The 12,823-nt window shown below is 39.7% G+C and overlaps 1 long non-coding RNA gene across 1 annotated transcript; it reads right to left on the minus strand.

The window, feature by feature from the left end:
* Nucleotides 1–3,084: 3,084 nt before the first annotated feature.
* LOC117355103 lies at nucleotides 3,085–12,543 on the minus strand. The gene is made up of 3 exons (XR_004538291.1): nucleotides 12,426–12,543; nucleotides 11,979–12,074; nucleotides 3,085–3,212 (listed from the first exon to the last, which is right to left on the minus strand). It is a non-coding gene; the product is annotated as an uncharacterized LOC117355103 (long non-coding RNA).
* Nucleotides 12,544–12,823: the final 280 nt, after the last annotated feature.

A 12,823-nucleotide genomic window follows, 5' to 3' on the forward strand; every position in this document is an offset into this window, starting at 1 on the left:
TTAAGCCAATCAGGGTCTTAGGACCCCAGTGCATCTCAAGTTGCACCGGGAAGGAGAAGGCCTACCATTTTGAAGAGGCAGGCCTGCCAGCAGGAGGGAATGGGCATCCCTCTTCCCTGTCTTTTAGTAAAGGTATGTGGGGGGGGGAAGTCGGGGGGATCATTCAGGCAGATGGGAGTGGGCATCCCTCCTGCCAATTTTGGGTATGGAGGTGTGTCAGGGGGGTCGTTCAAGCAGGTGGGAGTGGGCATCCCTCCTGTCGATTGGGGGGAAGGGGTTTTCTGCCCACCACTGCTGCTGCCCTCATTGCCGTCTGAGCTGATTGCAGCAGGGAAATCCCAGATCAGCTAAGCAAGCAGGACTCCCCCAAAGCTATGAGATTCTGCACAATTTATTTCTATTTTGGAAGATTTCAATGGAGACTTGGAGGATCTATGTCTAGTCACTCTAGATATAGAGTCACTATATACAAATATACCTTAGGTTGAAGCATTAAAAACCATTTAGCAAATTCTATGAAACAGGGATACACATCTACACATACCTAATAAGGTTTATCATTATTCTTGTCACTATAGCTTTAACCAAGAACTATATTTGTTTATTTGTCAATTTTTTTTTACAAATTAAGGGTACTACAATAGGAGCATCCATGGCCCCTGATTTAGCCAATCTCTAGGTGGCTAATTTTGAGCACCCTTTTTCTGCAAAAGTGAGGTTATATAAGGTATATAGATGGCATCTTTATCTAAAGGAAAAGAAATGTAGAAAGATTAAACTTGTTCTTATCTTGGCTGAATTCCCATGATAGGAATTTAAAATTCAAGATGGAATACAGCAATAAGCAAATTCCATTTTTGGATATCTTGATTAAAAAAATGAAATATAGGGCTAGATTCTCAAATCTTTACGGTAAAAACCAATGGGCCGCTGCCACAGGCGTTATTGTAGTGATTTCAAAAAGGCGAGTCATTGTCATAAAACCGCACATGCAAATGAGGTTAGTGGAGAGTAGTGAAGGTTCGCTACATTTACATGAGATGAGTTGCTGGTGAAAGTGATCAGACCATGCACAGAATATACCATGAAAGAGGTGTAAATGTGTGCATATGCTGAGAAAAGCAATGCCGTAAGTGGTGTGTCAATCATAGGCATGCCAGAGCTATTGGATGAAGGGAAGGGACATGTAATGTTGGTTTTCAACAAGTGCGCATAAGACATGCCTTTTCTTCCCCCAAAACTACAAAAATTCATGTAAATCTTGTAATTTGTTTTTAATGTCAAATTTTATCATGAACCACAACCATAAGATTTGGCTATAATACACACACTCAAGAAGCATGCTTTTGTCCAAACCCCACCTCCCACCCCCCCAAAAAAAAGATTAATTTATGGGAATCATATAATTTTTTTTTCACGAGGCACAATCAAAACACACGCCAGAGATGTGCTTTTCACAATTCCGGCAGCCCCAGACCAGTCGCTGATTTTTGGTCGCCAAAAGCCGATGCTGCGCTTGGAGAATCACTTGGTGATGATAAAGAATGGCCCGGAGTGCTTGTTTAAATATTGATGGGACCATTTGCATGGCAGAATCGGAGACTGCTAGGAAGCTCGGAAAAAAACCACAGTAAGCCGTTTTCATAATCCGCCGCTAAACCAGCTGGAACCGGTTTAGCAACCGCGTTAAAGGCAATCTTAAGGAGCCCTTTTATTAAGGCACGCAAATCGATTTAGCGTGCACTAAAGATTAATGCACACTAAATGCTAAAGCATCCATTATATTCTATGGGCGCCTTAGCATTTAGAGCACTATAATAAGAACATAAGAACATAAGAATTGCCACTGCTGGGTCAGACCAGTGGTTCATCATGCCCAACAGTCCACTCCCGTGACGGCCCCTAGGTCAAAGTCCAGTGCCCTGAGTCTAGCCTTATCTGCTTATGTTCTGGATCATCAGAAACTTGTCTAACTTTATCTTGAATCCCTGGAGGGTGTTTTCCCCTATGACAGACTCCGGAAGAGCGTTCCAGTTTTCCACCACTCTCTGGGTGAAGAAGAACTTCCTTACGTTTGTACGGAATCTATCCCCTTTTAACTTTAGAGAGTGCCCTCTCGTTCTCCCTACCTTAGAGAGGGTTAACAACCTGTCTCTATCTAGTAAGTCTATTCTCTGTGCTAAATCGGTTAGCGCATCTTAATATATGGACTCCTAAATTTTGAGAATCTGGCCCTATCGGCAAGAACAGTTACTTACATTATCCACATTTCCATCAGAACCAACTTAAAAGAAACTTTCCATACAGTCAATTTTTAAGGTTTTACTTATCTGGTTAATAGCCTGAATATGCTGCTATCTAAGTACCCATTCCATTCAAGGTCTTCCCAAGCTCCACCTAAGGACCGTCCAGCACTCGCCAGACAGTGCATAGGCCGGTGTCAAGTCAATAGGCCAAGGGTGTCAAAGTCCCTCCTCGAGGGCCGCAATCCAGTCGGGTTTTCAGGATTTCCCCAATGAATATGCATGAAATCTATTAGCATACAATGAAAGCAGAGGAGGGACTTTGACACCTCTGGCCTAGACGGTAAGTGCTGATATACAGTTGGGGCTCTGTGCTCAAACCTCGCTCATGATATCACAAACATCAATAAAGTATTTATATTGATTCTTCCTTCTACCTGCTCTGATTATCTTTTCTCAGGCTGTGATAAATATCTTCCATTTATCCACTTTATGGCAGTTACTATTTGGATATTCACCCTCGTCAAACCAATAAAGATTTAGTTAAACCGAACCTTTAAAGAGGAATTCCTCATAAAAATGTGTCGCTTAATAGGGATGTTTATTGAAAGCTTGTATACCGCTACTAATGACTGGGGAGTCAATTCAGAGCGATTTACATGAGCTTCTGTAATGGTGATACAATACAGAGTTAGCGTTTTCAGAGATGGTTTTCAAATATCCTAATTATATGTACACATTTATACCATAGTCAATCATCCTACATATATACACATATAATACTAGTATCATGTACTATATTTGTACTAAATCCTACTTATTTGCACACATAATACCTGTATCTTGTTCTATGTTGTGTAGTCTGTGAAGAGGATGGTCTTTAACCCTTTCTTGAACTTTCCGGTGTCCTTTTCTAGTTTTACTTCCTTCGGAAGGGAGTTCCACCACATCGGAGTCGTTAAAAGTATACTGGAAGATATGATCAGATTCAACAAAATTATCTTTTCTATCCATAGAATATTTATAAAGTCAACTCTCATATACTGAAATGTAAGCTTGCATCCATGGTAATGTTATTAAGAAAGAGATGTGGTTTTAAAGTAATATGTTGACCTATCTGCAGGTAAAGGTACTTAAGCACTGAGCTTTCTTTAAATTCCTGTTTCTAAGAATTCTGGAACTTTCTCAATATTCATTTTCCGAAAAACAAGATTGAAATACAAGTACTGAGTCACCTGCTTCTTATAACCTGTCTGAAGCTAGGTGATCACCCTGTCTCTAAAGCAGACAATAGAATACGCTTAAATCATAAGCAAATCAGATCCCATAAAATTATGCTCTGTGCGTTCCAGAGAGAAGGAAGAAGTGCAAAGGGATTTAGCACAGAAGAAATCCTCCACACCTCAGTTGCCGCAATCACTTCTTTTCTGAAACCATTTGCAAAATATTATATAAAGCCTAGAGCATCTTTTTTGGTGTTTTATTTATCTTAAAACTTATCTACCATAACTGTTTATATCATAGTTTATCATTCAGCACACCTGTGTGAGAACTAAAGCAGATAAGAAGGAAATATTCGGTATTATCACAGTTTTTCTATTAGCCAGGTGTGAACATTGGAAGGAACTGGTATCTCTCACACGTATTTAAATAAGATAAGGGAGTTACAGTAATTATAAAGCAGGGAGTGCCCTGCTTATGGTTCAACATATGAAATCTCACCTGAATAGATAAGTACTCCAACACTGTAAATTGAATACAAAAACTGTGTTGGGAAACATCTAGCAGTGCTTTTTGTTATCAGGAAAGGTGTCACTTCTTGTTTCTTGTTAACCAAGGCAAACTGTTACTGTTGTGCATATTTCATGCCCATCGCTCTTGCCTCACTACCCTATTTCTAAGGAGGTTCATCCACATGTTTACATATAGGAATCTAGAATGATTTAAAATATGAACCAGCTCTATAGCTCTTTCATGCTTTTGAAAGCAACAAAAGAGGGCCTTGTTCGAGAAATTCTATTCTATTTTTTTTTTTTTTTTTTTGCTTTTCCCACTGTAAAGGGTTGTCGGTAGATGAGATTTTGCAGTAGAATTATAGGTTACCAGGGCTGCTCTTTGGGATAAGAGCTTTAGTAAGTTGATTTCCAGTTCCTATTTTAACTTCAGGAAATTATTAAAATCCTATCTTTTTAAGAAAAACGTTTAGCAATTGAATTGTTAAAAACCTCTCTCTTTTCTTTAGAAAACTTTAAATTATTGAATTGTCATATCTCTTCGTATGCGCAGCTTTCTTTATTTGTAAACCGCACAGAGCTGTGAGGTTGTAGCGGTATATAAGAGTACTGTTATGCTTTGTTAAGGTTCAGTGGCAACTAGTACCACACAGAAGACCAGCTATCTCCTATTAACTAGACTGAGGGTTCTTTTTTGTCAAGGACTAATTCCTCTGTCAAGGACTAAGTTGAGTGATGACGGGCAAAACTCTTCAGAAAGAGGAGAAGAACGACTCTGGCCCAATAGGAGATGGTTCTGATTGAAATTGAAGCCAAGAGTAGGGAGGGGGAAACTGTTAGATCAAAGAATACAGGTAACACAAATGGGGTTGGAGGGAGGGCTCAAGCTATAGATCTGGTGCAGTCACGAATGGTTCAAACTAGTCTGATATCAGACATCAATGGACCACAGTAACACTTGGTAGAGCTCCCACTTCTCCCATACAGGACCTGATGGTTGTTATGTGATTGCAGGGTTTTGGGGAGAGATTTATGTACTGGTTAATCTACATATTTCAAACCCATCTGCCACGGAGTTCTACATGGCCTTTTTTACTAAAATGATTCAGTGTGACACAACATCCTGTACAGTTGGAAAGAACTGGAACATTTGTCTAGATCCAGGGCTGAATAGGCCGGGCCCCAAGGGGAGAAAGAAAAATTGCATTTAACATTCATACTAGGCTAAATTTGTAATTTCTTGGGTGCTGCTGTATACTCAAGATGTCGGCCACCCTTTCTTTAATGTTTCTGTTCTGCTAACTTTATTTTTTTTTGCTTTGATTCTAGGCCAGGAATGAATAACCTGTAGCCCATAGGCTGAATGCAGCTTATGACACCATGAATGACGACAGAACGATTATGGGAAATGATCCTTGATAAATACGCGTAACATGTCGTATCTGAGTTTCTCCGATCATAAAAACTGAGATAAGTCATAAACCTTTATGTAAAAACATTTGACTAGTAGCACTTTAGGGCACTTTTTAAGCACTTTGAAACTAATGCACTTTAAAAATTGCACTGTAATTATTGAAATCCAATTAGAATAAAAAAGTAGACCAGTGAGGAGACAACACGTCAAGCTTATCACTATGATAAACATTTGAGGTCCGAAGCTTCAGTAAAGTTATGAAATTTATAGCTGTTAAGAGTGGTTGAATCATATATCACAACGGATATTTATCACATGTAATACAAGGTATTTATGAGCTATATGCAATTCCAAGTTAGAGTACTATTGAAGAAATAACCATCTTAGTGGGAGCATGTGAAATATATGGAGAAAGTATTATTAACCAGAGCTTTGGCAATTTTAAATACTATATTTTGCAAATATTTTCAGTTTGTTTTCATTGTTTTTCATTAAATTTGTACTTATTTATTTACCACAGAAGATCTATGGAGCTCTGTGCATTGCCAGTTCCAAAAGTATGTAAAGTTGCAGTCCACTAGAGTTAGTACTGATATTCATATGGCCCTCTGTATATAAAGGTAGTCCGCCCCTAATTTAGGCCCTTTAACCGAAAGATCTTGTAACTGAGGTGTATTATACTCGTAATGTATGCACAAAGGTCACTGTGCCTGTTTTTCTGTGGGGGAAAAAACCCCCAATTAAGAAAAATATGATGCAAAAAATCAGAGGGAAATTTAATTTGATCACATTAACTATAGACTTAACAACTTGTTCAATATCAGCTGGGAAGACTAAGGGCTCCTTTTACTAAGGTGCGCTAGCGTTTTTAGCGCACGCAGAAGATTAGCGTGCGCTAGTCAAAAAATTACTGCCTGCTTAAAAGTAGGTGGTAGCGGCTAGCGCGCTAAAACCGCTAGCTCGCCTTTGTAGAAGGAGCCCTAAACAAATTATGGTTTTACTGACTGCCATTAAGGAACCAGAGGCCTGTATTTCTAAGAAAAGCAAGGCTACTTGCCATAGATGCAGCTGATAAAGACAGAAATGACTCAGCCTGCCTGACTAGTAGGGACTCGGTTTGATCCTAGTTACATAAGCAAGTAAGCGATACTAAGAATTAACAGCATGTTGACCCCTGGATTCCATATATTGTGCTCAAGGTTCTGCATCCGACTTTGTGAGTGCATCAGAGATGTGAGTGCAAATAAACTGATTAATAAGGTTGGAAACATCAATAATCAGGTGCTAGCAATCAGTTGAGGTTAACTGTCAGTCTTAAATATTTGTGTGCCTATCTATTCTATAATGTATGGTGCCTAACTTCAATTGTAGATATCTGAAAATGGCCTGGCCTGGGGCGTATTGGGGGCATTCCAAAAAGTTGCACGTGGATTTATACAGTTTGCCCAAAGTGTGTCTAAGTCAGGCACCGGCATTTACACGTGCTTTTAGCAGGCAAAAGTATGGTGCCCAAAAGTTAGGCACCGGATCCGTTTTGAATGCTATTCTATAAAAGACGCACTACATATATAGAACAATGCTTGGTGCTGAATTTTTGGGAGCTGAATTTTTTGCACTGTTTATTGAATTTGTTCCTGACTCTCTACTCAGATTCCTTTTTATTTTTTTATAATTCTTTATTCATTTTAAAATAAGCATAAAGTGCATTAGAAAATACAACAATTGGTAAAATAAAACAGCACTTTTAACTAACAAATAGTAATGAAAGTATCTTTTTTCCCCATCCCCCCTCCTGCCCATCCCGGATATGCATAAAACTCTATTAAAAATGGAAGGCTTGTACTAGTGATTGGTTGTTACAATATTTGGTAATGGGCCCCAAATCTCATTAAAGTTTTTACAATGACCAGCTAGTTCCAAATTTATAAGTTCATATCGATAGAATAAGCACAGGGATTCCCACCAAAAGATATGATTCAGTCTATCCCAATTCTTCCAATTTGTTTGTGATCATCTGTATAGCAATCCCAGTCATAACAAGAAGTAATCTATTCTTAGCTGCAGAAATTGGAGACTTGGGTTGTAATATAGTTCCAAATAGAACAATATCATATGACATTGGAACGGAAGTATCCAGTATCTTATTAATTGTAACCCATATCGACTTCCAGAAGCTGAGTATTAAGGGGCAATAATACAACAGGTGGTCCAGTGTCCCTATTTCAAGATGACAATGCCAGCATCTATTAGACTTTGAACTATCTAATTTTTGCAAACGAACAGGGGTCCCAAAAAACCTATATAACAGAAAAACACAAGTTTGTCTCATACATGCTACTCAGATTCCTAATTTGTATTTAAATTTCATCACCATATCTGAACTTAAGTTACTCATCAACTTTACAAAAAAAAAAAAAAAAAGCATATGCTATGTTCAAAAAATGCAGAGTAACTGAGCGGACTGTTGGACACAATGGACCACTGGTCTGACCCAGCAGCGGCAATTCTTATGTTCTTATGTCAGGAAAACTAAATATGACCATGCTTACACTTTAGGTCAGTACCTTCCCAGAATCATGAAATCTATTAAGTTTTCTCACAACATGTTTGAACCTCCTTATTCCTTTATGGATACATAAAACTACTCCCTTGATGTCACCAACATCTAAAATTGGATGTTTAGTTTAGGGGTCCTTTTACTAAGGTGCTCTAACCGATTTAGCGCACACTAATTGATTTAGCATGTGCTAAATGCTAAGGCGCCCATTATATTCTATGGGCGCCTTAGCATTTAGCGCGTGCTAAGTCGATAAGCGCGACTTAGTAAAAGGCCCCCCATAGTTCAGTTCAGGGGTTGGAAACCATAGCCCTTGAGGGCCACAGCCCAGCTGGGTTTTCAAGATTTTCATAATGAATACTCATGAGATTGATTTGCATACAATGGAAGCAGGACATGCGTTTCAATCTTGTGTACATTCATTGTGAAAAACTTGAAAATCCATGTTTCTGGAGGGCCACAACCCAGTCGGTTGCCCACCCCTGGTTTAGATTATAAAGCTTTAAAAAGCGCAGTAAGACAGTTTACATCAGGGGTGCCCAAATAGTCGAGCCACGCCAGGCGCTTACAAGCGCCGGACCCACAAGACTTCACCTCCGACATCAATTCTGATGTCGGAGAGGAAGTTCTGGGCCAGCCAATCGCTGCCTGGCTGGCCTGGAACTTCCTCTCCGACGTTAGAATTGACGTCAGAGGTGAAGGCTTGTGGGCCCGGCGCTAGTACGCACCAGGCCTGGCTCAGGGAAGCAGGGAGAAATCAGATTGGGGGGGGGATTAGGGAAAGAATCGGGGAAGTGGAGAAATCGGCGCGATGGCTTTGGGAGAGAGAAAGAAAGGCAGAAATAAAGAGGAGGCAGGGGGAGAGAGAAAGAAAGATAGGCAGGCAGGGGGGGAGAGTGAAAGAAAGAAAGAGAGACAGAAAGAAAAGGGGAGGGGGCAGAAAGAAAGAAATATTGGATTTACAGAAGAAGGAAGTGCAACCAGAGACTCATGAAATCACCAGACAAAAAGGTGGGGAAAATGATTTCATTTTCAATTTATTGAACAAAATGTGTCCGTTTTGAGAATTTATATCTGTTGTCTATATTTTGCACTATGGTCCCCTTTTTCTAAACTGCGATAGTGGTTTTTAGCACAGGGAGCCTATGAGCGTCAGGAGCTGCAAGGAGCATTCAGCGCAGCTCCCTGCGCTAAAAACCGCTATCAAAAGGGGAGGGGGTATATTTGTCTATTTTTGTATAGTTGTTACTGAGGTAATGTTGCATATTTTAAAGTCATCTGCCTTGACCTCTAAAAAAAAAAACCCAAATACAAATGATAATTAACATTTTCTCTGTGTACAGTTGGAGCTACAGCCTCAGCACCCTGGGGTTGTGGGTTCAAACCCTGCGCTGCTCCTTGTGACCCTGGGCAAGTCACTTAATCCTCCCTAGCCCCAGGTACGTTAGATAAATTGTGAGCCCACCGGGACAGAGAGGGAAAATGCTTGAGTACCTGATTGTAAAACCGCTTAGATAACTTTGATAGGCGGTATATAAAAACCTAATAAACTTGAAACTTTGTGTTTTTTTTAAATTTTATTGTTGGTAGATCATTTTGCCTTGGTCATTTTAAAAATATCTTGCAAGCCAAAATAGTGTGGGCACTCCTAGTTTACATCATTAATAAAGTAAAAATTAAAGAAGCAAAGGAAAGACATAAGGGCTCTTATTAGAAATTGGCCGAAACTGCTACTGAAAATGTCTAAGCCAGGGGTGGGCAAGTCCGGTCCTCAAGGGCCAGAATCCAGTCGGGTTTTCAAGATTTCCCCAATGAATATGTATGAGATCTATTTGCATGCACTGCTTTCAATGCATATTCATTGGGGAAATCCTGAAAACTCGAATGGATTCCGGCCCTCGAGGACCGGAGTTGCCCACCCCTGGTCTAAGCACTGTCGGTTGAAACCGAAACTGCGGCCAAAACTTCCCAGCTGGTTTCCGTTGAAACCAAAACCAAAGATCGGTTGTGTAAATGTAAAAGAAAGAGAAAAATAATTTTAGACTAGTTTCAGCACCATAACTGAAATTTGTTCAGCCTCTAGGGCTTATTTACTAAGTTGCAACAAATGTAATAGATGTTAGATGCCATATTCGGCCTTTAATGTACATTTAAATGTTTATGGTTTATGATTTATTTAAAGTTTAATATACTCCCCTTCCTGGAAACATAACAGGGTGGTTCACATTATAATAAAACAGGGAGGCTACTAAAATGGTCTGTGGTCTTCATAAGGTGTATGAGGACAGACTTAAAGATCTCAATCTGTATACTTTGGCGGAAAGGTGGGAGGGGGAGATATGATAGAGACATTTAAATACCTACATAATATAAATGTGCATGAGTCGAGTCTCTTTCATTTGAAAGGAAACTCTGCAATAGGGCATAGGATGATAGACTCCGGAGTAATCTGAGGAAATACTTTTTTACAGAAAGGGTGGTAGATGCATAGAACAGTCTCTCGGAAGAGGTGGTGGAGACAGAGATTGTGTTTGAATTCAAAAGGGCATGGGATAGGCACATGGTATCTCTCGGAGAGAGAAAGAGAAAATGGTTACTGCGGATGGGCAGATTAGATGGGCCATTTGGCCTTTATCTGCTATCATGTTTCTATAATAAAATAATATATAATAATAAAGAAAAGAACACCATTTTTAAACAAGGAAGAAACTATCATACAACATTAAAAAAATTTAAAAAGGAGATAGAACAGCTTTTAAACTAAAAGGGGGGGAGGGGAAGCCAACAGGCGCGGGTCCAGGAAGTGACATTAGAGGAAGAGCCAAAGTTGGCGTGAGCAGCAGGTTGGGGTTGCTGCTCACACCGGGAACAGTAAAGAGGTGCATAGGAAGGGAAGGGACACACACGTGCAGTAGTGGGGAGGGGGGCAAGTGGGCGAGGGCAGGGAAGGAGAAGGGGGAGCGGAGAGGAGAGCAGGTGCTGGCGTCCCCACTGAGACGTATCTGGGGCGGACCTATCCCCCCTTACTACGTCAGTGGGTCTGTGATAGAATAAGCTTCTATCGTGTGGCCTTAGGATACCTAAATGGTGTCACCCAATTATAGAATTGTCACATGTTAAGCCTTCAGTTAGGTGAATATGTCTGCAAAGCTGAACGGATACTCTGGCCATTCTACCTTTTCTGTGTATGATTGGTGTTATGGCTACTTCCAATAACTGTTGACTTTTCTAAAAATTTCCAGCTAGCAATTTCAATTGTAAAGAGAAGTAACATTGAGCTGTTGAAGTCAAGAATACATCGGGAAGACCAAGAAAAATATCTCATAAATCCACCCAGAAACCAGTCAGTTGTGCAAAACAAAATACCTAGATCATTGCATCAAACAACTTGCAAAAATTATTTGTTCTAAGTGTGGGCTTCTTTTTAAAACAGAAAGTTAAACTTACCAGTGCAATTTTAAATGGCTTAATATTTTGGAAGACTGAACTGTGTTTTTAGGCCAAGAAACCTTTCAACTAACTTTTCAACACAGCGGTCGTATACAAAACACCAGAATAATTCCCAGAAAACAGCCACCGTTGTAGATGTTTTATCTGAACACTAGCCATAAATCCCTTCATCAAGTTATTATATCTGTTCAAATCTGCTTAATGGAATTTTGCCAATTGCCATTTAATCAAACACCAGATTCTTCAGTATCTCCTAATTTTCTGTCTTCATTATGTTTCTGTATTAATTAGCTCCCTCCTTTATAAGGCCCTGCTAGCACCAGGCCATGGCGGTAAGACCTCCAATGCTCAAAGGAATTCTATGGGCATCGGAGTTCTTACCACCACGGCCAGCGCTAAAAACACTAGTGTGGCTTTGTAAAGGAAGGGGTAATTCTGATGACTGAGAGGTTCCATTTCTTTATGTGGCATGCATAGATGCAAGCACATTTTATTCGTTATAAATTAAAAAAAAAAAAAAAAATTAGACCTCCCTCCCAGTTCCTTCAAAAACACATTTCAGATGTTCATAGTACACAAACCTGTGACTTAAAAGTGTGAGGCTTTGATGTTATGCTTGTCTTTCCAACTCTACGTTCAGTTTGAAGTGTAGCCTTTGTCAATCAAACAAGGCTAACCTAAAATGAAAACAAACATTTTTTTTGTCATTTCCTTCTTTGACAACAGTAAAAATTCCTGAGAAATTCAACAGTTCACGTCTCCAACCACTGCGAAATCTATGAGAAAACCTGTCCTCCTGTTGGTACCATATTATGGAGGAGGGAGTGCTTCCTGCCTATTCAAACTCACGTCAAGCTCCAGTCCAAATAAAGTTAAAAGGTTTTGGAGACTGGGGCTCTTTCTGGTGGGAGTCTCCCATACATTTGTTTTCATAGAACTAGAGTTGCCAATCAAAGGAACACGCAAGCCAGTGCCTAGCCTAGCCCAGACTAAACAGCGAAGAGTCTGGCCTCTATGAACGTACTTACAGGGATTTCCTGTTCTGTTTGGAAGTTGCCACTAGTGAAATTGAGGAAGTTAGTGAATTTAGTTCACAGCTTGACACATAAAGACATAATGAGCACCCATTTCAAAGATAGGATGAATCTTGGTCTGAAAAGCTTGCCTCTTATTTCTCGTCAATATACTCGAAACGTAGAGAACACGACTGTACAATTCCTCCCTCAATTTTCTCACTTCTCTATAAACCCATTCCTCCCATCCTTGTTTTTTTTTTTTTTTTTTACAGCTTTGCATACTAGTTGCCTGATGCTATAATCCAACTTGCAATTTAATCGTAATTTTTTTTTTTAAACCTTCATTGCACTGTATAATTTAAAACACTACTTTCTGAGGCACAGAGGTTCTTTAGTTGTGGGAAAGAGAA

This window comes from Geotrypetes seraphini, chromosome 2 (assembly GCF_902459505.1).
Source record: "Geotrypetes seraphini chromosome 2, aGeoSer1.1, whole genome shotgun sequence".
In the NCBI taxonomy this organism is placed as follows: domain Eukaryota; kingdom Metazoa; phylum Chordata; class Amphibia; order Gymnophiona; family Dermophiidae; genus Geotrypetes; species Geotrypetes seraphini.